Raw genomic sequence first — 24,098 nt, forward strand, 5'->3', positions numbered from 1 at the left:
ACCCCTTCCAGTGCTGTTATCACCCAGCACAACAGCAGGTGGAGTCTCACACCCAGTAAACTGAATAAATGCTCCCTGAGCCACTCATGAATCATACAGAGAAAAGCAACAGCAAATCTCCCAAGCCCCCAGCCTCACACCCCAGGAATATACTGTCTTGCACTGCTCAAGACCTTCTCTCAAGCAATGTAAGGTTATTACTTAGCTCACCACTTCGTCAAATGAAAGTGGACATGCACCAGTCTTTGTAATCTGAGCAGATTTCCCAAACATGTTAGACAAACCCACTGGCAAGGATAAAACATTAAAATAAGTTTATTGACCCAAGAAAGATAGATTTTGAGTGATTATAAGTGGTAGGCATAAAAGGTCAGAGATAGTTACCAAAAGAAAATAAAAAGTAATCACGCAGTGTAAATCCTAAACCTTATTAGACTAAGCAGTATTTGGATCAAGCAGTTTTTCTCACTCCACTGGATATTACAGGTAGGTTACAGTCCATAACACACAGGCTTTCCCTTTAAGTTTGGGACCAGTCTCCTCAGTTCAAGTCTTTGTCTTCCCATCATTCTTGTTGGGGGAGGAGAAAGATAAGGTATGATGCCACTGTCCCCTATTTTATATCCTCAGGCCATGTGCCTGGAAAACATTAGCCCATACATGTTCTCATGGGCTTCGCTGAGTTCCAGAGTTGAGCAATCCCCATTGTGTGGCCTTGTGCAACTCTCTTACTAAATTGTAAATCCCTTGTTCACAACTCCCCTGCTGACGAATAGTCGTGTAACACCCGCCCGGATGTTGGTCACCTCCTTTTTTGTCGTCACTGAAAGGCTAGCAGTGGGTGATTCCCAAACTCACAACACATTTCAGTAACAACCACACAGCAAAATCTCAAAACTTCATACATCCTAATGATATACATAGTTGACAAAACAGTGGGTTTCACCAAATCATGACCTTTCCTGTGATATCTTACATGGCACTGCTTTGTATGAAATAGCAACAACCATATATAAATGATGAATATGGGGGAAACACCTTCCCTCTTAGTTCACTGCAGGAGTGTTAGTCATTGACTAACTTGAAGGCAGTGTGTGTTAGGGTTCTTTTGAGTTTTGACAACATAATTCCCAAGTGTTGTTAAACATTGTAGTGTTACGTGGCACACATACACAAATCTATATTTCATTTGCCCTCATTTTAAAATGGTGTTGTCCTTGGAGTTCATTCAGGTACCATAGAAGTCAATGGCAAATCTCCTGCTGGCTTTCATGACAATAGGAGCAGGTCCTGAGATGTGAAATGTAACACTGTGGACGTACAAGAAGCAAATTAAATAGCTGTTACAAGTGATTAAGGCAAAGAGCTGCTTCGCTATGGGCTTGAGCCAAAATCCTCTGACGTTCTGGAAACCTTTCTTTTGAGTTTAGTGGGCTTTGGATCAGGTCCTACGAGCTGGCTTTGCAAACTAGCTTAGCACCCACGATCAGCGATAGATTTGCAAGAGAACTCAGCATGTTGGAAATCTAGCCCTTAATGTTCACAATGCCTCTTCTTCAGAATATCAGGGACAAAGAGTTCTGCAAGCCAGGGCTTTGAAAAGGTTGGAATTACAGAATTTGGCCCATTGTAAATATACTTTTGCTTGTGGTAGGCTTCTCTGGGAACGCACTGATGTAATTTATAGCATATGAGTGAAGTTGGAGGAGTTGCAGTCACCCATCCAAGAAAGCCAGGCTATCCTAGGAAAATGGATCTGGCAAGGAAGTGTGCTATAGTCTCCAAGTTTGCCAGGGCTGTGACCGATTTACTGCTCATTTCCTGCTCCTCCCCGTCCCTCATCGCTTCCTCTCTCAGACACTTTTTAAGATATGAAAAGCAATTTAAGTGAAGCTGTTTTGGACATGGTGCTCACTTGAGAGTCTCCCCTACTTTTCTCCAGTTTCCTCTTTCCTCTCACCACCCCCTCCTTCCCTTCTGATTCCCTCTTTTGCGTGGATTTTGAAAGTCACCAGTCCAGACTGGACTCACTGTTTTTATTGTAAAGTTCCTCTTTACAATGAGAGTCTGACCCATTGGCTCCTCTGCTCCTTGGAACTGCTGTTTGAATTTCCCACTCTCTCAGTGTTTTCTTGGGGGCTTTTCTTGGCTTGTTGTTAAGTGTGAGCCGGTTGGGTGAAAGGTTGCTGGAAGGATCCCTTGCCAGAATCCATAACTCTACCAAATAGCTTGCTGCAGCTCTAAAGGCCAAAAATACAGAGATTTGATTGTTAATGGGGAATGTCTGGGACAGAAACTGGGCATGGTGAAAATATTTCAGAGTGTTTCATATATATTATAAATTAGTATGTAAGCCTCACACTCTGCAAGTATTTGACAAATGTCGCTGCCCAGAGAAGACATAAACCAGGGGCTGTCACCATTTTGGGGTCATTAAAGATTTTTTCATTATTTGTGTGTGTTACAGAAGGGCTCAGAGGCACCACCAAACTGAGCCCCATTGTGCTAGGTGCTGTACAAACACACACTAAAAGACATTCCTCACCCCAAACAGCTTACAATCTAAAGAGCGAAAACAGACAAAAGAAGAATTCTTCTTCTTTTTCTTCTTCTTTCACAAATGGGAAACTGAGACACAAAGAGATTTTTTTTTTTTTTTTTTGGTCAGTTGCCCAAAGTCATACAGAAAGTCTGTGGTGGAACCAAGAATAGAACGCATGTCTCCCGAGTCGCTTGCCCTAGTGCCTTAACAACAAGTCCTTCCTTTCTGTCTAAGAGCACACTGCATTTTTAGAAGGAGGATGGGTATTGCCTTAGAGGTCTGGCCGGCTTCTAGCTTGGAAATTATATTCCCTCTTGTCGTTTCTGTGCGATAAGGTATTCACTTCCTGTCCTAAACTACTGTTAGCATAGCTGTTTGCTGGTAAACTATTATGAACCTATTGTTCTTCATCCCAGAAGTGGTAGCGATCACGGGCAGGGTGAAGTGACCCCTCTGTGTACCTAGGCTATCAATTTATGTGTGTTCAAAGCCTTTTTTGTTCCTTTGGGATGAAAGATGCCAGTTAAGCTTACATTAGACACTGTCAACTTTAGAGCTGCCTGAAACCCTGAGACTCAGATGCCCTTGCCAATCCCTCATTATGCTGGAGATTTTTGCATTCCTTTTTTGTGACATTTTGTGAATCTTTGCTGTGGAATTTTCCCTGGTGATTCCTGTCTTGCACTCATGGCCAGGACACACAGCCCTTGGGAAAGAGCCTGTGCATTAAGGGATTTAGTCTGTGTTTTCATATGCTAGGGATAGGGCCGCCACTTCCCAGCAAATTTGCTGCCTGGCAACTGTTAAGAATCTCCAGCTCCCATCAGAGAGTTTAGGTCAAATGGCTCCTGGTGCAAGCCATCGGCAGGGATGGCGTGAGAGGGAGCGGTGTGCCAGACGCTTCTGCTAGGGAAATTGTCTGAGGCAGTCACAATGGGCCTGATTTTGATCTCTTTCTCACACCTCTTTTACATTGGTGTTGCTCTGTTGCACCCTAACGCTAGTCATAACCCCTATCCCGATCCCTAATCAGAGCCGTTTACAGTGGTGTGAGAGGATGGCCGGCTCACGGTTCTCTGGAGAAGCACTGGGAAGCACAGGGCCAAATAACTCCTCCTCCTGCAGCGGCTCAGCTCCTCTGGGTGGTTCAGAGAATGCACCGTTTGCAGCGTGTGGCACTGCTTTCTGCATTAGGCACCCCCAATCCTTGCATACAAGGAGGACAGCTAGGCAGATGAGCCTGGCCTCTGGGCAGAGCATAAAGGAGGTGGGGGGAGGGTCCTTGCTCTCTTTCCCCCTTTACACATCCATGTAGGGCTAGACCCAATCTAGCCCTGTGCATATCTGCATTCCGTCCATAAAAGAGGGCTAGTACTTGCTCACCTCTGTCACTAGCTGTTATTAGACTTATCCAAGCCAGTTTGCCCATCCTTGAGGGATGAAATGTAGAGCCCAGAATCTCCGCGTACTCTTTGCAAGCCTGGATAGGGCCAACACTTCTCAGATCCAGACGTCTCTTGTGCTGCATATCCATCAGCACCACCAGCATTTTCATTCTGTCACTTGAGGAAACTACAGGAGGAGTGAGTGCTGACATGTGCATCAACACTCGCTCTGCTGGACACTGTGAAAGAGGAGAACAATCTCTGAATATGTCAGGTAGCACCCCAGATATAATATTCAGTTTCCTTTCCTCTTCAATCCAGCTTGCCAGAGAAGCTAACAACAGTCGCAACCTTTTGAGTAACCCCTTTAATAGGTACATTTATCAATTGTATCTATAGAGGTTAATAAATGATTCATAGATGTTTTAATTAATGATTGTTACAGATAGATAGAGAGTTTTACAGATCAATAAGTTGTTTAGAACCCAGGCTTTCTGCTGATGAGCTTATAACCATCTATAATACATACTATTCATGTCTCTAACATGCTTATAACTTCTATTAAACATGTATTAATCCTTTATAATGTAGTCATAAAGATACCCACAGTAGAAAGTGTGACTCATGTTTGTTTTAAGGAGAGGAATAAATAATCAGGCCTGATATGAAAAAAGGCTGATGCAATTTAGGAAGGACATAGGCACTCAGGAGCCTACATCCTGTTGACTCTCCATGAGACATAGGCTCATGTATGACTTAGCGCCAGATTTTTAAAGGTACTTTAAGTACCTTAAGATGCAGTTGGATTTTCAAATGTATCTAGTGGGAGTTACATGCCGAAGAACTTTTGCACTTTTGAAAATTTTTCTCCTGGATAAGTTCATGTTCAAAACTTATAGTTTTTACAATGGATTGTTGCGTTGAACCGACTCTTGAGAGACTAGATATTTCACTTAGGAGGGAGTAATAGGCAACAAAAAGGAGGGCCTTCTTGAGTGCGAACAGCTAATAACAGCTCTGAGAGAAAAACCCTCATGTTGAGTTGAGCTCTTGGTTTTCAGAAAGATGCTGTTTGCTGCAGTGAAGTAAAATGTTCTATGAAAATGGAAAGATACTGTGGTCCTTGAGTTATGGAGATTGCTTTTAACTCTCCTGGCTCTGGAAGATTGGTAGCTTTCACTATACATTTTGAAGCTGAGAGCATATGTACTTTATATGTATTGCATAGCATGCTATCAACTCATATGGACTTGATTAGCACTTACACGAAGGCATGTACACTGCTCTGGCACTGAGCATGCATGCATCCTCGCACACGTGCATTGTAGTGTGATGGTTCATAAAAGCAGGCACAGGATATTAACAAAAACAGTGAGATACCTGAGCAATTTCAGTTGCATTTATTTCTGCTTCCAAGATGTTCCTAAATGGGTGAACATTTCAGGATAAGAAAGAACATCTTAGAGTGTAAAGAGTGAACTCTGAACTCTGCACCAAGAGGGATAAACTGTATCTAAACAATGTGTTTAAATAAAGCCTGAATTGACACTAACTCATTCCAGATGAGACTTTGAGATCTGCAGGATACATGGACTTTCTCTAATCTGTTTATCGGACATGGTTGGTCCATATGTTATAGTGGGTATCATCAAGACTTTACCACATGAGTCATGACTGAGTGCTTTCCATGGCTTAGGAAGTGTCTTGCTATCTGTCACAATAACCTGGAGTGCCTCACTGCAAGCAATAACTTTTCTTTAGAGCACAGCACAGTGAGGCAGCCTCTCTGTATTCTGCTCCCAGATCCAGCATGGATTTGTTGCAAGTCACAACTTGTTTGTGCCTCAGTTTCTCTTTCTGGAACATGAGGACAACAGTCGTCAGCTAGCTCATAGGAAATGGTGTTTGTATTTTGCTTTTGGATCTTTAACTGCTGTATTTGTGGAGTGTATTAAATTCATTTTATTAATGAATATTAAATAATCAATTACTTAACATTTATTTAATTGTACCCAGTATCTGTATTTAAGCAGCACAAAATGCCTTTAGATTTGTTCAATGTTTTTTTGTTTACCAAAAAATACACGTCAATTAGTAGTAAAGATACAATCTCTCAGCTCTGCAGTGTCGTTCTGCATAGGTCGCTCTTTAGCTTGAACCCAAAGAGCGTGATTTTGCCCTACACTGTGACACTTTTGTTTCTCTTTTCATTACAAAAAATTGGCATGAGAAAAATCTACCACTTGTCTCCTTAGCTTTCAAATATCCGCCCAGAGGTCCTGATTTAGGAAAACAAGCATGTGCTTAAGTGCCTCTGTATTCAAAATGGTATTTAAGCATGTGGATAAGGTTAAGTATGTGCTTAAGTGCTATCATGCAGAAGGATGCTTTCCTGAATTGAGGCCAAAGCTCCTACAGAGACTACCAGCTCAACTTTCATCTTTCTCAGCTGCCAGTGTTTCTACCACCCCTTGGTCACTCATCTGTAGTAAGTGTGTTGCATCTTCTTGCAACATGGCTATCTTGTAGCCATAGACACTCCACAAAATCTTTCATCTTGGTTTCCTCTTTAATCCCTTGGCTTTTTCTCCACTCTCTCCATGGGATGTCACATACGCACATCTTTTTATGATTTGCTGCTGGTTTTAGGCTTTGTTCCATCGTCATGGTGAGGACCCCAGAGTGGATCTGTAGAGTGAGAAGGGCTCAGCTGCAGATTAAGTTTTTCAGCAAAGGAAACCAAAGTAATATCCAAATGTGAGGTTGCTTAATTCCTCTCTTTAGATCTTGTAGATTTTAAGATGCTGTAGGACCATCATGATCATCTTGTCTGACCACAACACAGCCCATGGCATTTCAACCGGTGATTCCTGCACCGAGCCCAGTAGTTTGTGGCTGAACTAGAACATATTTTTTAGAAAAACATCCAATCTTGATTGTAGCTGGGATTGTCAAAGGAGCCTAATGGAGTTAGATGCCCAAACCCCACTGAATTTCAAATATCTGTCGAGACTGCAGAGACCCAGCACACTGTGAGAGATGGGGTGAATGCAGGACCGTCTTTATTTCCTGTTTACATACCACCTTGCTCTATGCCCCTAGGGGCTCTAAACATTCACAAGTAACACCACAATATCCGCAGGCTCCTTTTGAAAATTTGAGCCTTAAACATTTCAAGTAACAGAGGATCTACCACATCCTTTGGTAAGCTGTATCCACTGTTAATTACTCTCAGTGTTAAGAGTTCCTGCCTTATTTCCTGTCTGAATTTTTCTAACTTCAGCTTCCAGCCACTGGATCTTGTAAGGCTTTTTGCCTGCTAGATTAAATAGGGCTCTTGTAGCAGCTCTCTCTATTCCCTTCTTTACCCTTCCATTGTACATTTGTAAACACCTCCTTCCAAGCAGGAGAGGAGAGCTCTGGTGAAGTGCATGTCTAACTTCAGGCTTCAACTGGAGCTCTTCATTCTTATTGTCAAGCTCAGAGGTGTTATTCGTGTAAACTTCTGTCAGGGTTCTTTCAGATCTGCTTTCTCTGTTTTCCTTTTGTGTTTGGCATCATTCCTGAGAATCTTATTTGTTGCCTGCACCAGTTGAGAAATTCCTTCTGAATCTTGGCTGTCCTGCCTGTTGGTTAAAGTCCAGAAATCACTGTCTCTTAACAGTGGTATTTCTGTGCTGATGATCTCGGGTAACACTGATGGTAAGCGGGTAGTCTTTCATATGTTCCTTAACATTTCTGCTGAACACCACCTGCGCCTTCCCCTTCCTTATTTTCAGGTCATGCCCTCTTGGTCTTGGACTTATTGCTTGATCCCAAAGTCTAGTGGCTTCCATCATCTCAGGATCCCTCCAGAAATGTGTGTAACTCAGTCATGTTCTCTTTTAATCTGAACTTTTTTAAGGGACACAAATCTAGCTTCCCTGATAGGGCAGCCCCTGAGACTAGTTTTCATCTGCTTGCATTTTTCTGCACCTCTTTCCATCCTACTGCAGGTGAATCATGAAAAGGTCCTTTCTGATTTGTGCTCCCCTTCCATTCTGGCTGCTTGTATTGGCTTTAGGTGCTGAGGATTCACTACACCAGTTGAAGTCAGTGTAGCCCGAAGGCATTCAGAACCATGCAGAAGCATTCAAGGCTGATGCAAAGCCCAGTGAAGTCAATGCAAAGACTGATATTGATTTCAATATGCATTGGATCCGGACCTCACCTGATGCGAGACATTATTCTGTATGTCATGTCAAGGTACTTAAATAAAAAGAGAGGGACAGACTGTCCCAGGGTCCTGCCCTCCAGCATATGACTCCCTCCCTCAGCAGGTGAATCTTATAACACCAGCAACTTTTGACCCTCTATAGCAGCTTCTAAGGGAGGATCTGAAAGCACTTTGCAAACTTGTAAGCCTCACCAAACCCTTGTGAAGTAGGGTAGCATTACTATTCCCATTACACAGCTGTGGAAACTGATGCACAGAGAGGTTTAGCTGATCTTCCTAAGGTCACACAACAAGTCAGTACACTAGCTGAGGCTAAACCCCAGAGGTGAAATCCCGGCTCCTTTGAAGGCAATGGCAAAACTCCCATTGAGTTTGGTGGAACCAGGATTTCACCACAAATATTTTGGCTTCCTGTCCTGTGCTTTACCCAGTAGAATAGTAGAATTTCAGTTATCTTATTCTGTGGACCACTTTATAAATCTTTTCATGAGCTGTCTCCCTTTCTAGTTCCCCACTGGTTGGTTCTCAAGTTGGCTCATCTGGTGAAACATCAGCAGTTTCCAGGGACCACAGTTTAATCAGGCTTGCTCTGGACCCTATAGTAAAACTCTGCCTTCATACAGGCATCTCCCACTTCAGTCAGTGTACTCTGCAGCACACCTAAGGGCACTTTTGGATACCCAAAAGTCGTAATCCAAATCCCAATGAAAAGACTTTCCATCGACTTCAATGGGCTTTTGGATCGGGCCCTAAGTCGTTAGACTGTAGATTGATTTTTGTTTGTTTTCAGAATGGAAAATTCTGAAAGAGCAACCAAGAAGTTGGAGAAGTTGTGATGGCCCAGCTTAGGGACCAATCATAAACAGGCTGAACTCAGCACCATTGAGATTTAATCTGAAACAGCTGGTGCAATTGTTGGAAAATTCACATTTGGAAAGAAGAAGAAGTGAGAGAGAGAGAGAGGGTTCGGGAACAGAAACTAAAACTTAACAATCTCCTGTCCCATTCACCTCCCCCTTGTTTCACTTTAACACGGCTAACCCTCTGGAACTTTATAGTAATGTTATTGTAAAAAAACCTGGTTCAACATTATAATCACCTGGTAGCTAAGGATAACGAATAAAGAGGTCCCAAGAGTTGAATGCCCACTATAGAGGCTTCCTCTCCTCTCCATGCTGAACTGTATGAGCCAGCTCTTCTGGCAAGTCTTTGGTTTCTGGTTTGTTGTTCATAAGGAAGTATGGGACTCATCACAAGCAAACAGAGCATGGATGTGAGAACCAAAAAACCAAGATGGTTTGTTTTTTTTTGCTCCTCCTTCCAGTATTCAGAGCTGGCTCATCTGTTTATCCTCGTTTTATGTTTCATGTCTTGTGTCTATAGCTGAGACCTGTGAGTCAATTTGTGATTCCACTTCAACCCCATTGTATCGACTGGTATAAGATCAGAAGCTTGTTGAAAGGCTGATGGAGGCTTTGTACTCTATATATATTATAGAAGTAATATTGTCTTTCTGTGTGTTGTAGTTGGGCACGTAACATGACCTGATTAGTGTAACTTGACAAGTAGAGCCACGAAATAAATTAAAAAAAAAAAAGAATCAGGAGTCTTGGCTTCTACTCATCTCTGTGTTTGTAGCTATCCGGAGCATGAAGGAGATTAATGTTCCTGCATCATTGGCAATGGGCACAGGAAGCTTTAATTGGGGGAGCACGTGCTTTTTAGCAAGGTGTGGAGAAAAGTTCGACAGTTAGTGGGGACCCTCCTGATGCAATGGCTTCTCACACCGAGGATCTGATGACAAAACTGGCCACATTTACCAGTTTGCTAATTTCTAACGAAAGGATGAAAAACAAATTACTTGTACTTTTCATCAGTGCCGATGCCTAGGCAGTGCTGCCGTCAGTGCACACACGACACCTCTTCTGGATTGCCAGTTCAGCCGGCCCAGCCAATGCTGCTGAATGCCGAGCCCATGTCTATCGTTTGTACTTGTATGGCCCGTTACCACAGTATCTGGGTGCCTCACACTCCTTAACGCGTTTATTCTCACAACACTGCTGTCAGATAGGCCAGGGCTATTATCCCCATTTTTAGAGAGGGGGAACGGTGTCACAGAGAGACTGAGAAAATTGCCCAAGGTCACACAGGAAGTCTGAGGTGGAGCAGAGTCTTGAACTCAGCTCTCCCAAGTTCTAGTGCAATGGCCACTAGACCATCCTTCCTTTCTGTCTGGGGGAGATTGGGCCTGGAGGAGCGCAAGCTGACTGAAGCTCAGTCCAGATCAGACTAAGGTGATGTTGGTAGGTTGTGGGGAAGCAACTGTTGAGGCTAATGCGTCCCCCTCTGACTGAGGGTATTTGCTTGCCGGCTTTGAGTAGGGTGTGTAATCAGAGGGCTGTGTTGGATTCCCCTCAGAGGGCAGCAGCACCTCACAAGGTGCTGTGCAGCTTAATTAATTAATGTTTGTACAAAGCTTGGGAATCCTGGGGTGAATGGTGCTGCAAAAGCACAAACATTAATATTCCGATGTATCAAGCTGCAGAATGCAGGAGTGAAACTGAAGAAACAATATATGTTGAACACATGTGAAAGCGATACCAGAGGACTAAAAACTAGTTAACCTCTGCCTTTCACAGAGGGGGAAGAAAGATTCCATTACAGTAAAAGCTGGCCTACAGCCCAGTCTGTCTGACATAGGGGAGAATATGTTAAAAATATATTTTAAGACATCAAATGGTGATCTTGAAAAAAAACAAAACAACAACCCCGCTTTGTTTTGTTTAAGAGCAACAGACAGGCTTTCTGGATAGGAAGCCAGTCCCCCAAATAACAGACTGGAAGTCTTGGAGGATATTTCTTTGATGGTACTATAGATCAATTCTGTGCCTTTGCCATAACAGATTTCAAAAGACACTCCACAAAGTACCGCAAAAGAGAGCTGTAGTAAAGTGGCTTGTCTTTTCTGGGAAACAGCAATGCGCTTTTACTTTGAGATTATTGTGTAAAAAAGCAAGGCTCTCTGAGCAAAGGGGAAAATGCTTTAGTGGTACATTTTCCCTAAAAATATTTTTGTAGGCAGAGCCAAGCAGTTCTGTTTTGAATGTAACATTCAGTGATGCTCTGCCTTTCATATTAGCACCATTAAGTAAGGGAGAGACTTAGACTGAAGCGGGACCCATTGAATTTTGCATGGAGATGGAATGGTTAGCTGAATGGTAAAGCGGCTAGTAAAGAAGGTACAAAAGGTCTGAGAAGCAATACAGTGACACATGGAAACTTTTCAAGGTCTCTCACAGTGGTTTCTGCTTGAAAACACGCAACCCACAAGCCAGCTTTAAATGGTTACCATCAGATTTGCCGAAATTAAATTAGAAGATGGTTTTGGAGAACCAAATATTTCAGCTGGCGGATGGTATTTAACACAGGAAGCAGGGCAAAGAAAGAAGGTTAGTGCAGGCAGATTCAGTAGAATCTGTATCCTGAAAGTGCCTGTTTTGGGCTGAGCAATAACTATCTTTTGTCAAGAATCATGAGAAATACAGATTAATGCACATCGGTATTAAAGAGCGAATGAGCGTTCAGTAGAGAGGTTCTCATGCCAAATGAGAAGATTTACTAATGTATGCATCAAGAGCGGCTTGGCATGGCGCATTAGCATCTGACGTTTTGAGCTGGCTGTCCTACGTCTGGCCCTACTTGGAATAATGGTTTCCATTCTGGCTCCACTGTGCCTGCCTCCTGGGCTCCATTCCACATGCTGGCACCTGTCGTCATGGCTAATCTTGATTCACGCCTCCAGATTTCCATGGAGTTTGGCTGTAATATACGGACCCTCAGAGCTGTGCTTCCATGTATGGAATAACTGATTATATTTCCATGTACTTGACTGTGGTGATCTCAACAAATGCTTTAGATTTCAAAGGGACAAGGTAGATGAGGGAATATCTTTTATTGGCCCAACTTGTGTTGGTGAGAGAGACAAGCTTTCGATGATGGATCTGGCTTCCTCCTCTGTGGAACTGTTCTGTGGAACGTTTTCCTATGTCGTCCTCTTTTCCCCTTCTTAGGTGGCGTTGTGGAAGTTGTGTTGGTGACATCCTTAAAACACGTCCTAGATATGCCCTCTATTCATCACTATAATAAGAATTTTAGTCTGAAATTTCCCCCAGCATTTGTGTCTCCTAATATGCAGTGTTCACATCTGAGTCATATTGCCCTTTACTAGAGGGCTTTACAGATTTGGCACTCTTATGCAAACCCCGTTGAAGCCGGACTTGTAAGTTATGGTGCGGGTTTTGGGAAGGGAGTAGTACAAACCCCTCTGACTGTACCATTCAGTAGACACAGCTTTGTTTCTTTTTTAAGCTGGCACAGAAATATTGGATAAGCTCAGCTGACCACAAGCCATTAGGCATTATGGCTTGAGCTGAAGACTAAACTGTATTGTTAAAGAGTAGAGGGAAACTCTGGAATAAATTAACAGATCATATAATATCTCACATTTCCCAGAAACACTACAGCAGTATTACTCCTCTTCCCCTTAAAGGGACATTTTCAACTGCTTTCTCAAGTGAATCATAGAAATGTTGGGCTGGAAGGGACCTCAGGTGGTCATCAAGTCTATCCCCCTGTGCTGAAGTAGGATTAAATGTGCTTACACCTTTCCTAACTGGTGTTTGCCTAACCTGTTCTTAAAAACCTCCAGTGATGGGGATCCCACAACCTCCGTAGTTAACCTGTTGCAGAGTTTAACTAGCCTTATAGGTAGAAAGATTTTCCTAATATCTAACATGAATCTCCTTTGCTGCAAACAAAGCCAATTACTTCTTGTCCTGCTGTCAATGGACCTGAAAAACAATTGATCACCATCCTTTTTATAACAACCGTTTACAGATTTGAAAACTGCTATCAGCCTTTTCTTCTCTAGACTGAACATGTCCTGTTCTTTCAGCCTTTCCTCATAAGTCAGGTTTTCTAAACCTATCACTTTTTGTTGCTCTCATTTGGACTTTCTCTAATTTATTCCTACTTTCTTAAAGTGTGATGACCTAACCTGGGCACAGTACTCCAGCTGAGACGTCACCACATTTTCTTCACTGTAGGCTGGACATTTTGGTTGTTCCTGGCATTGGCAGGTGCTCACCTAGCTGCTTTAATCGTTCTGGACATAAATGATCTTATCAGAAATATATCTCATTGCCTAGAACTGCATTATGATGAGTTACCTCAGCTCAGGTCAGTGGGAGTTGAGGGCACTTAGCATCTCATTGGATCAAGATCAGTATTGGTGAATTTGTGTTGCTGTGCTGATGGAGTGGCGGGCGGGCGGGGGGCACATTGTCAGTGTGATTCATCTGAATTGTGTTTTGTGTTTTTTGATACATAAAGAGCATCTGTGCATCTAAAGGGCTTTTATTTTAAATTAAGGGAAAGCATTCAAGTATATTTTCCAAGAGAGAGCACAGTGTGTGTCTCTCCTTTGAAACAGGCTGCAGCAACTCTTAGAACAAAATAGCTGCTGTATCTGGCCAGAGGGAGAGTCCTTAGAAATATAAAGGTATGTATCAAAGGGTGGCTCCGTCACTACCCAGTGGGCTGTACTGCTTGCCCCGTTGCTTGATTTCTTAACCACAAACACACACCAGCTTGTTACCCTTTCACCACATGTGTATTTATTCTTCACTTACCTAGTATAACAAAATGTATTGCAAGGTGAAAACAAGAGGAGACGTCTATGCTGCCTTCTCTCCTCAGCCCAGCTGTGAGCTCCCCACTTCCATCCTGTTTCTCCCACTCATCCCACTCCCAATTACTGAGCCAATCACCGCATTTGCCCAGCAATTGCCACCCAAGTATCAATATCCCCATATAGACACCGATTTATTGCTTTCGGTTAGACAGTGGCCATGGTGGGACTACTAACGGTGCCCCATCACAGTACAGTACAATGACAGCAAAGCCTCGTGGTTTCATGGGTGTACTCACCACAGCAGATACGTTTGGTTTTTAATTTCTCAGAGCTGCTTTGGTTTGGGGGTTTAGATTCACGCTCTGGAGGCCTTTGTACATTCATTTTATTTTTAGTCTTTGTTTGGACTGGATTTTCACAGAAGGCCTTAGACTGACAGCACCGGACAGTGGAATCCTCTCATTGTCTGGATAACAGGCAGTGCTCCACTTATCTGCCTCAGCCTAGTTCGGAAGGCATCAGACTGAGCAGTTAATGAACACCCATTAAGCCCTTAGCCTCTCCATGGAGACTGCCAACAAGAGTGCCGTCTGCAAAGGTGGGGTTTTTTTACACAAATTCCTCGCCACTAAACTGGATTGACTCCAACTTATTTCACATAGGCAATAAAGGGTCTGACTTCTGGGCTTCTCGGTTATATTACATTGAATCCGTAACATGCCAGTTGATAATCATTTTAAATTGGGGCAGTAACTGACTTGTGTTATTATGGGTGTGTGAATTAAACATTGACACGTGAAGGAGAAATAGGTCTGAGAATCAAAAAGTTGCCAGGTCTGATCCTGCAAACTTTCACTGCCTATCTTACATGATACTTACATGCCCCCCATCACTGTAGTATCTGAGCCTCACAATCTTCAGTGTATTTATCCTCACAACGCCTCTGTTAGTTAGGATGTTCTATTATGCCCATTTTACAGATGAGAAACAGACAGGCTAAGTGACTTGCCCAAAATCTCACAGGAAGATTATGGCGGAGCAGGGGATCCTGGTCTCCCAAGTTCAACGCTAGTGCTGTAACCACTAGACCATCCTTTCTGTCCCAGAAAGTAACCCCAGAAACTTCGGTGAAGTGGGTAAAGAACTACTCATGTGAGTAAGGGCTTTCAAGAGCAGACTCTAAATATTATAAAAATATAAATCAAATAATAAATATTAATGCTTAAAGAGATCAGTTACACAATAGTGGCGGATTCTCCAAAAGCTGGATATTCAAGTTTCTATTGACAAGATATTTCCCAACTTAAAAGTCAATTAAAAAATCCATGGAAATCATTGTATGTTTAGACAATTGGTTATTATTGCTCGGTTAAATATAAACAATGTGTCAGCACATAACTGGCACTAGGGAAGGATACTTCCCTGCAATAGCACAAATCTGAAATCCTCCTGGCTGTGTCCTAACCTGGCACTTACAGACTTGGAATCAAGTGCTGAACAATTCTGAAACTGGCCTTCAGAGCTGGGCTTAGGGTAAAGTTTCTCAGCAATATATAATTATTCCCATTATACCTGTTGTCAGTGATTTCATTGACCACAGCGGCATACATATGGGCCATTTTTCTCTTTATGACTTTTTTTTTGTGATGATTCACTGGTTTAAGTGTATACTATCATATGACTAGAGAAGAAAAAAGACAAATAAGTGAAGTGCCACTGAGATTTTCCACATTAAAATAAACCAAAAAAATAGATTTTGATTGATAGAATAATACTTCTCCCATGTAATGCTAGCAGACATCTGTAAAGCTTCAGAATGGTTGGCCTGATTCCACATTGCTTTACATGTGCTAGTGTGACTACATTGATTGTAATATGTGAAATCAATGGAGTAAAACAAACGGAATAAAACTGGAAGAAGGTAGTGATAGAATATGTCCAGATAGATTGACCATTCCTAATACAGTGGTCACTCCTTACACACTCTTCATAATACAGTGGTCACAGTTCCATTTCTTGCATGATTTGGAGAGCTGTTTCCTATCAATATGATGGGGAAAACTGATAGGACTTGCTAAAATAAAAAGTCATGCACTCTTAGCAACTCTTGAAGCCCTGCCACTGTACTTGGCATCTACTAAAGTTCCTGATCCTTGCTTTCATGAGAGTATGCCACTGAAGTCAATGGGACTGGCTCATGTGAAAGAGGAAAGTAGTCAAAGAATACATGGCTTGATCTGAAGTGAATGGAAAGACGCCCATTGACTTCTGTGGCTTTGGACGCCCATTGACTTCTATGGCTTTTTTCTGTGGCTGTGGCTTGTAAGCCTTAAGTTGATGGGAGTAAAGGTTGAGGGATGATTTATGGACATGTGAGTACAGTCTGAATCCATATGGCAGCAAGTTCAAGTTAGGAGACAGGACAAATAAAAAGAAGTAAAACAACCCATTGCATTGTAAAATACAAGGGGGTGGGGGGAAGAAGTTAGACGTTCTGTTGTGCAATAGGGAAAATAGATTTATATGTCAGTGCTCTTATTCTTGATAAACAAGCCAAACAGTTCTGGCACACGACACAGCCACAATGTGGAATTAATTGCACATCATCCACATTTTGTAATATTAACGGATTAGTCTTGAGCCTTGGTCGTTGTTAGGAAGAGGATTACACTGTATGTAAAGGGGCGCGAGGGGAATAATGGTTGGTCTGATGCAGTAGGTGATGAGGGTAAACACCATTTCCATCTTAAACATCCTCTTTCAAGTGAAGGAAGCTCAGTTAGCTCCTAGCAGTAGTAGGAGGTCCCATTTGTATCCTAATATATATGTTTCATTAATAAGGAAATAGCCCCTATTTGCTCCACTGAACTGGCCCTTACAATAGTCACCAGAGATGTTTTCTCTTCCACATATTTATTCTCCTTTCTTCACTTGCCTTTGGCACTGTCAAGCACCCTCATCATCTCAAAGTCCTCTGTTCCTTGGCTTGCCTTTCCGGGTTCTCCTCCTACGTTGCTTCAATGGATTCTCCTCCTTTTTCTGATGCTGCTCCTCTGGGGATCTGCCCTGGAACCCTGGGTTTTTCACTTACCCCCTGGGAAACCTCATCTCCTCCACGGTCTCCCTTAGCACCTTTATGCTCATGCCTCTCTCTTCCAAACTCCCCTCGGCTCTGTCCAGTCTCACATCTCCTCCTGCCTCTCAATATCTCCTCATGGATGTCCTGGCATTTCCTTAAACTGAGCATGCTGAAACTTGATCTTCCCCCATCATGGCTGAGATCTCACAATCTCTCCCCTCTCTAAGACTCGCACCCTTCTCCCCTCACATCCAGCCTCTTGCCAAATCCTAGTGCTTCCCCCTCCATCCCCCTCCCTGCTGCCTAAATACTGTTTCACCACACCATGGTTCTCTCCCTTTCGCCTGGATAGCCATCACCTTCCTGATTTTCCTTTCTTCTCTGCAACCTATTCAGCCTACATCCCCTAAAATAACCCCCATCTGTACTCTGGCCACGTCAGCCCCATCCCCTCAAGTCCTTCTGGTTCTCTGTCTTTTCCAGCATAAAGATCAAACTCTTCATCCTCGTCCTTAAAGCCCTAACCCTTCTTGGGCACTTCTTTGGAATGCTTATAGATGTGATCCTGCAAGGTGCTGAGCACTCTGGCTCTGATCCAGCCATGCACCAAACCACGTGAACAGTGCTGCTAATTGACTCCATTGCCAAGCTGAGTTAAGGCCTCGTTATAAATGTTTGAAATGTTCGTAGAAATCTGAAGTTTCAAATGCCGAATGATATTTTGCAATGTTAAAATACCTCTAAGTGGACATAGATGGGAATGTTCCTTGCAGTAATAGACCATGAGTTAAAGGGCTGCTATATGGCAGAAATGGTATGCATTGATGATGGAAGTTGCTCATTGCAAATTCCTTAGGAGCAATTGGAGAGATCCTTGATTTCAACTGAAGTCAGCACTCTGCATTTATACTGGGGTGCAAGTGAGATAAGAATTTGGCTCATTGAGTGCAGAGCATATATGGTATATTGCAGTATATTCAAGTTGTTCTAATACATATTCAGAAAAAAAAGTGAGCTTTGTAATAGGATTTACCCTTGACCTGGACAGACCATTCTGATAAAAGTATTTGAAAACAAGCAGTTGCATTTATAACACCCTGTTGGCTAAGATCATCTGAACACAGTTGGCCAGGAGCAGAGACTGATCAATGCTACTGACCCACAAGCCGGAGAGAAGCCCAAGTTGAAAGGGTCACTCGCTGGCCGATAAAAAACTGGCTGTTGGCTGGGAACGCCAGACTTGACAATTTCAAAAACATGTTTTTCTTTATCTCGTTGAAATAGGAGTCATCATTTATATGGCAGGGCTGTTATGAGTTCACAGTAACACTCCCCCCACTTTGTTTGTTTGCTCATTTGAAAAGCCATTTATTAAACATAGAAGCTTTATTCATAGCCAGGGGATTTCTACTTGGATCCTCTTTTAAATATCTTTTTTTAGCTCTAGATTTCCCAGTGCCTAAACTGATCTCAAGGCAAGGCTTTCTTCCTCTGTGTATGGAATGGTGGCCCTAAAAGGAGTGTCTAAAATTTCCCCCAAATGAAAACTGCACTCATTTATGGTAGAGCTGAATTTGGATTCTAACACTTCACAAACTTTTTTTTTTTTTTATTACCATGGCTTAATACTTTCTCTGAACCTCACCTTACTCCCTTGAACTTGCCCTCAGCATTGCTATGCTTTCATGGTATGTCATCATCTGACTAGTGGTAGGTACGACTGACTCTGTACTTCTAAACTGCCATCTTCTTTTCTGAAGGATTGTCATTCAGCTGTACCATAGCTCCTCCCCTTTCCTCACCTATCTCTTTGCACACTCTGCTCTACTCTTCTTACTACTTCTACCGGGAATTACTGCTACTCACAGTAACTACCTTTCTTACCCCAAACTCATTATTTCAACCAGTCTTCAATTATTATTTAATTTAATGTAGCACCTAGGAGCCCTCATCAGAGACCAGGACCCCACTGTGCTAGGCCCTGTACAAACAGAACAGAAAGATGGTCCCAAAGAGCTTCTGGCATGCTAAATACTACTTTAGCACAACTCCAGCTTCGACTGCTACACCAATTAAACCTAATCCCTTGTCTTTAGGTAATGCATTATCTTGACTGTTTGTCTGCTCACTATCATATACTCTGTCTAGTCTCACATCCTGTTGGAAAGCTAATTAATTCAGCTAAATGCAGCTAAGTTCAAAGTTATGCTTTGTATCCTGCTCCCTTGAAATACAACCCAATCTCAGTCTGTAAATTATCACAATTTCATCTCCATAATATTGCTCATCCTTGGCCTCCTCTTGACCCTGCTGCGGAATCACTTAGCGATATCCTGTATTGACGATCATGCCTCTGCTTTTCTGTATGTCTGTCGAGAGCTGTGCCATAGGCATTGCAATTGAATCTGAGCTCTGCACGTACAACCTTGAGGCAGAAGCTTTATTGTCTTCTGATGGGAAAGTTCTGGCTTTTCATATTTCCTTGCTCTCTCAAACACCAGAGCATGAATATTCATTCAGGAACGAAGTGATTTCTCTGTGGTATTGACTACTGATCCATCTCATGAGGGCCGATCAAGACACGCTGTAGTCTCAGCTGACACATTTTAGGCTAGATTAGGCTCTTGTTTTACTCAGTGTAGCAGGGGAGAAACACCCCACCTAATACCCCTGGCTTAAACCTGGATTTTGAGTCCACATCTGTTGTTGAGGGCAAGCCATCCCCACCAGCTACTCCCACTGTGAACAAACTTGGCTCTGCCCTCCCATATCTGATGGCCGGATGCAGAGCGGGAAGTGAGCGCCTCCTCTTCTCAGAGCAGAGGGGGACAAGGTGAGAAGTTGTGCCCCAGACGAGTGTCTGAGATGCACAGTGCTTGCCCAGGCTATACCCCTCGAGTGGTGTAGCTTACATCCCACCTCTTCTTCAGGGCTGTGCCTGGCGGCACCATCTAGTCCTACGTAAGTAGTTCTGATAGTCGGTTTTCCTGGAATTAGGCCAATCACATTCTCGGTGCTTCTCTTTCCTCTAACCCTCAGTAGCGTCTGATTCTAAATGTTACTCACGACAAGGGCAACTGCTGCATCTTCCCAAATGGCAAGGCCTGCACAGCAGTTTTTAACAATACCGGGGCTGCTTTGCGAAGCTGCAGCTGCTCATGCAACTTTTGGGACAGACCAGCTATAACGTAGGTCAGACAGCAGTTGTGGGGAACACGTTCCCCTGCACTCAATAGTGGGTGTACCTCTGCCTTTGACTCAGGAAGCTCATCGCATTTTCCAAGGATATTAATTATATCAATTAAGTATATAATATACAATATGAATTTGATTTACTAATCAGTATGTTATATTGATACAATTGTTTACTAATAAATATATATTCGTACGTAATATTAACTATATTTATTATCACCTTTGTTAAAGGTGATATCTCCCTTCCCTTTCTGAACTTGGCTGGAGACATCCATACTTTCACCTGTTGCTTTGGATGGGGCTGAAGAAAGCTATGCTGTACATCTTCCGCTTATACCGTGGCCGGGGAAGCCCTGGTGCTTTTGTGTTTGGCCCTTAAAAAGACAGGGCTAGCTACATTTGCTTTTCTGATTTACAACTAAGGATGCCACAAGGTGGTTTAAATTCTACTTAGATCTGCAGAATCATTCCTGGTCCCACTCACCTTGTCACAGTCTCTATTATGTTCTTGAACGAGACCCTTATTGGATTTCTCCATTAAAAGAGTTGAACTGCACCTTTAAAGTCATATATTAAATGGCCATGCTTGCACTTTGCACTATACCAGAGGAACCAGTTGGGCTGCTGTGTTCCATCTCAATGGGATTAATTATAGAGCTTGGAGCCATATTTAGTGGGGAGTGGAAGAGTGAATCCTAGTGTCCTGAACTCTGCAATCACACAGTCTACAGGGAGAACTCCATCAGGAGAGAGAATCTGTCAGCAGACCGCCATGGGGTATCACTTTCAACTTTCAGACAGGTGGCTGAGAAGTTTGAGGGTTCTTTGGGGAAAAAACCAGAAACCCCCAAACCAAAAATCACCATCCCAGAACCCTGTTAATGAGAGGGATTCCACAAATTCCTCCTAAGGAATGATTGTCTGCATGGGTATAGCTACTGCTGATAACTCATGCAGTTCCAGGAACTGTACACTCCAACGCAAGAAGGTGGGTTACATTTCACAGCTCGTTAATAAAATATATCTGGGTGGAAAATATTTTTTAAAGTTCTAGCTGTTCCTATCAACAGATAGTGTCTGAATGATGAGAATATATTGGATTTCCTTTGTTTCTGGGGTCTGCATGGGCTGAGAGTGCAATATGGACTGTGTGATTGCTACCTGTACTGGGGATTCACTATATATAAGAAGAGGGTGTTCAGGATATATTAGCAGAAGGGACCTTTGGTTCACAGGAATGGGACAATAATCCTAAACTGTACAGGCAGGTGAACTATGTAAAGCAAAACCTGAGAAATTCATGGCAATGGTTATGGCAAAGGAGGAAACGGTGACAAAATATACTAGCCCTGTTGTGATGGCTTTATGTCTGAGGCATAAGAATTGGAGTTGGGAGTCACTATTGTATTCCTGACTCTGCCTCAGGCACGTTCTGTGCCCTTAAACAAGTCACTTAACCTTTCCTTGCCTCAGTTTCCTCATCTGCAAAGTAAGGCTAATGATACTTGCCTTCTTCACTGGGGTGTGTTAGCATTAAATCGTTAATGTTCGTAAAGTACTTTGAGATCCTGGGTGCTATAGAAGTGCAAAGTATTTTCGTTATTGTTACTAGCTATATCCAGGAAATGTACAATCATTGTTATTTGCAACTAGGATCCTAGCTGGATGCTGAAGTTGCATTCTTCTGAATAAGTGTGCCATTAAAACTGCTGCCTATTCAGCTCTTGGCTCTTCTTGAATGTCGAAGCTGTTGGAGTGTTTCAAGAGAAGATTGTATGATGGGCTAAATGTGCAGTTGTACTGTTGCTTCTCCCCCTACCCTCTTCTCCTTTTGTTTCAGTTATGAATTGGGCCAAGCAGAAATGAGAAACTATGTCTGTATCTTTTAGAGAAGCATGGATGGAATGTAAGGATTTATTGGCACCAATAAGCAGGAGCAAATTTAGAAAGGGCTCTGGAAATGAATGCATGTGGTGGACTTTAACTCATTCTGAACCCAGCAGCGACAAGGACCAATGAGCAGATTTCTCCCAGTGTCAATAATTATCCTTTGCCCTTCTATGCCACCTCTAATCCAAGGATCTCAAAGCACTTAGGAATATTACATGGTGCAATTCTGCTGCAAGATGGAAATCTTAATATTCGCTTTAGAGATGTGGAAAATGAGGCCCAGAGAAGTTAAATGACTAGCTCCAGGTCTCTCACTGGATCAGGGGGAGCATCAGGATCAGAAGAAACCAGGATCCTCCCATTTCCCTGCTCTAACCACTCTACAGAAATCTTCCTCTCTCTTTCTATGAGAGTGTCTCCCAGGGGGAGTTTTGTGGAAAATGTTATAGTCTGGGAGCCTTAAGCCTCTGCCTCCCATGCAGCAGTTTTCTTGTCATTGTAGGGGGAAATCCATGGACCAACACCAAGCTCCCGTAAACGACAACAATTGGGGCAGGCGGAAATGAAAGACGCGAGGACTGTAGGGGGAAATGTCCAAGAATGAAGCATGGAATAACATGAATGTCCCCATTCGCAGGCTCGCTCAATCCTCCCTCCCTCCACTACCCCAAGCCAGCCATGGCAGTGAAGGCCCTGACTGCTGCACGGGGCTGGGCTGAAATGCTGCGGCAAGCCCACAAGAGTTTTTCCATATTACCCCACGCACAAGGGAGCTAAACTCTGTGGCTGCTCTCTGTGGTGGTGTGGAGGTAGATGTGGGCCAGTGCCTGTGTTGTGTGTGGGAGAATACCCTGCAATAGCAACTGCACTGTGGATGCATCCCAGTTATTGCAGGCAGGGGCTGGAGACACTGTTCCTCTTCCCATGTTTTCATGGTGGAGTGCACAGCCCCTTACTCTGGCTGTGTGCTCTATAGAAGGGTCTCACCCTCAGGCCGTAGGGTTGGGAGATGGAGTAATAGGTGTGAGATAACCCAAAGCCAGGCAAGGGGAAGGGCAGGCAGATATTAGCATCGGGTTTTTTTTTGCAAATGCCAATAAATGGGCTGCTGAGGAAAAATAAATCATGTGTGACGTGAGCATTCTATTCTAATGACCAAGAGCTGGTTTGCTGCTGTTGCTGAAGGACAGTGGTTGAAAGCCTTGACCAATGGGACTGATCTGAGAAGGATTTCATCTCCATTACCTCCCTGGTTTGTCAGGATCCAACAAGAAGTTTGGCCGCTGACATCCGGTATTTCTCGTTCCTGTCCGAGTCCATTCACAGCCCACGTGATCTAATTCTTTGTGTGTGATGAACCCTCAAGGCGGGGTACCTTATTGTGCCGTTAAGCCTCTAGGGCACCCAGGTAGCCATAACTTGGAAGTCATTATGAATGGATCGTTAGATAAGCCGTGTTTGTGTGTGAGATAAACAACTTGGCACCAGCTTCTAATTCATGTACGGCAGAGGATTAACGTTGCTGGAAAGAGATCAGCCTGTAATGATGCTGTTCCGCAGAGTTCCAGAGAACACTTAAAAAGTTATTTTACCTTATTCCAATTTTGCAATCTCTACAGGGTCACCCCCCGCAGAAAAGGCAACTGGTTCTCTTTCTCAAAGCGTGTTTTTAGATTGAACCTGACATAAAGATCTCAAAGCTTAATGTGATACTTAAGAGTGTTTTACAGAAGAAAGCTCCCAGGCCATATGATTTACAGTTCTTTTAATTTAACCTGAACAAAAATATTATGTGCTAATTTATTTCAGAGAAGTCTTTTTCTGGAAGCTCATTTGATCCCGTATGCACCATATGGAAGGTTTAGATTGAGGTTTGACTCCTACACTCATCTGTTCATATGCTCTTTGGGCCTGATTGTTCAAAGCAGGCATCTGGCCAATGCAGTTCTGGACCTGCAATGAACTGTGCCTACAGATTTCTACCTGGAAAAAGCATGAATGCACTGGGGGGAGCGGAGAATTATGGGTAAAATTATACACACAAAAACAGGCTGGTTTGAAAATCGGGCCTCTCCTTCGAAGGGGCAGGGAGAAGGTGT

At 43.1% G+C, this 24,098-nt stretch overlaps 1 protein-coding gene across 2 annotated transcripts in view; it reads left to right on the plus strand.

The window, feature by feature from the left end:
- Positions 1-24,098, plus strand: part of COPRS (coordinator of PRMT5 and differentiation stimulator) — a 215,059-nt gene that overhangs the window by 99,317 nt on the left and 91,644 nt on the right. The window lies entirely within an intron of this gene.

Source organism: Emydura macquarii, unplaced genomic scaffold (assembly GCF_026122565.2).
Source record: "Emydura macquarii macquarii isolate MOO-44397 ecotype Brisbane River unplaced genomic scaffold, CSIRO-AGI_Emac_v2 contig_1230, whole genome shotgun sequence".
Classification (NCBI taxonomy): domain Eukaryota; kingdom Metazoa; phylum Chordata; order Testudines; family Chelidae; genus Emydura; species Emydura macquarii.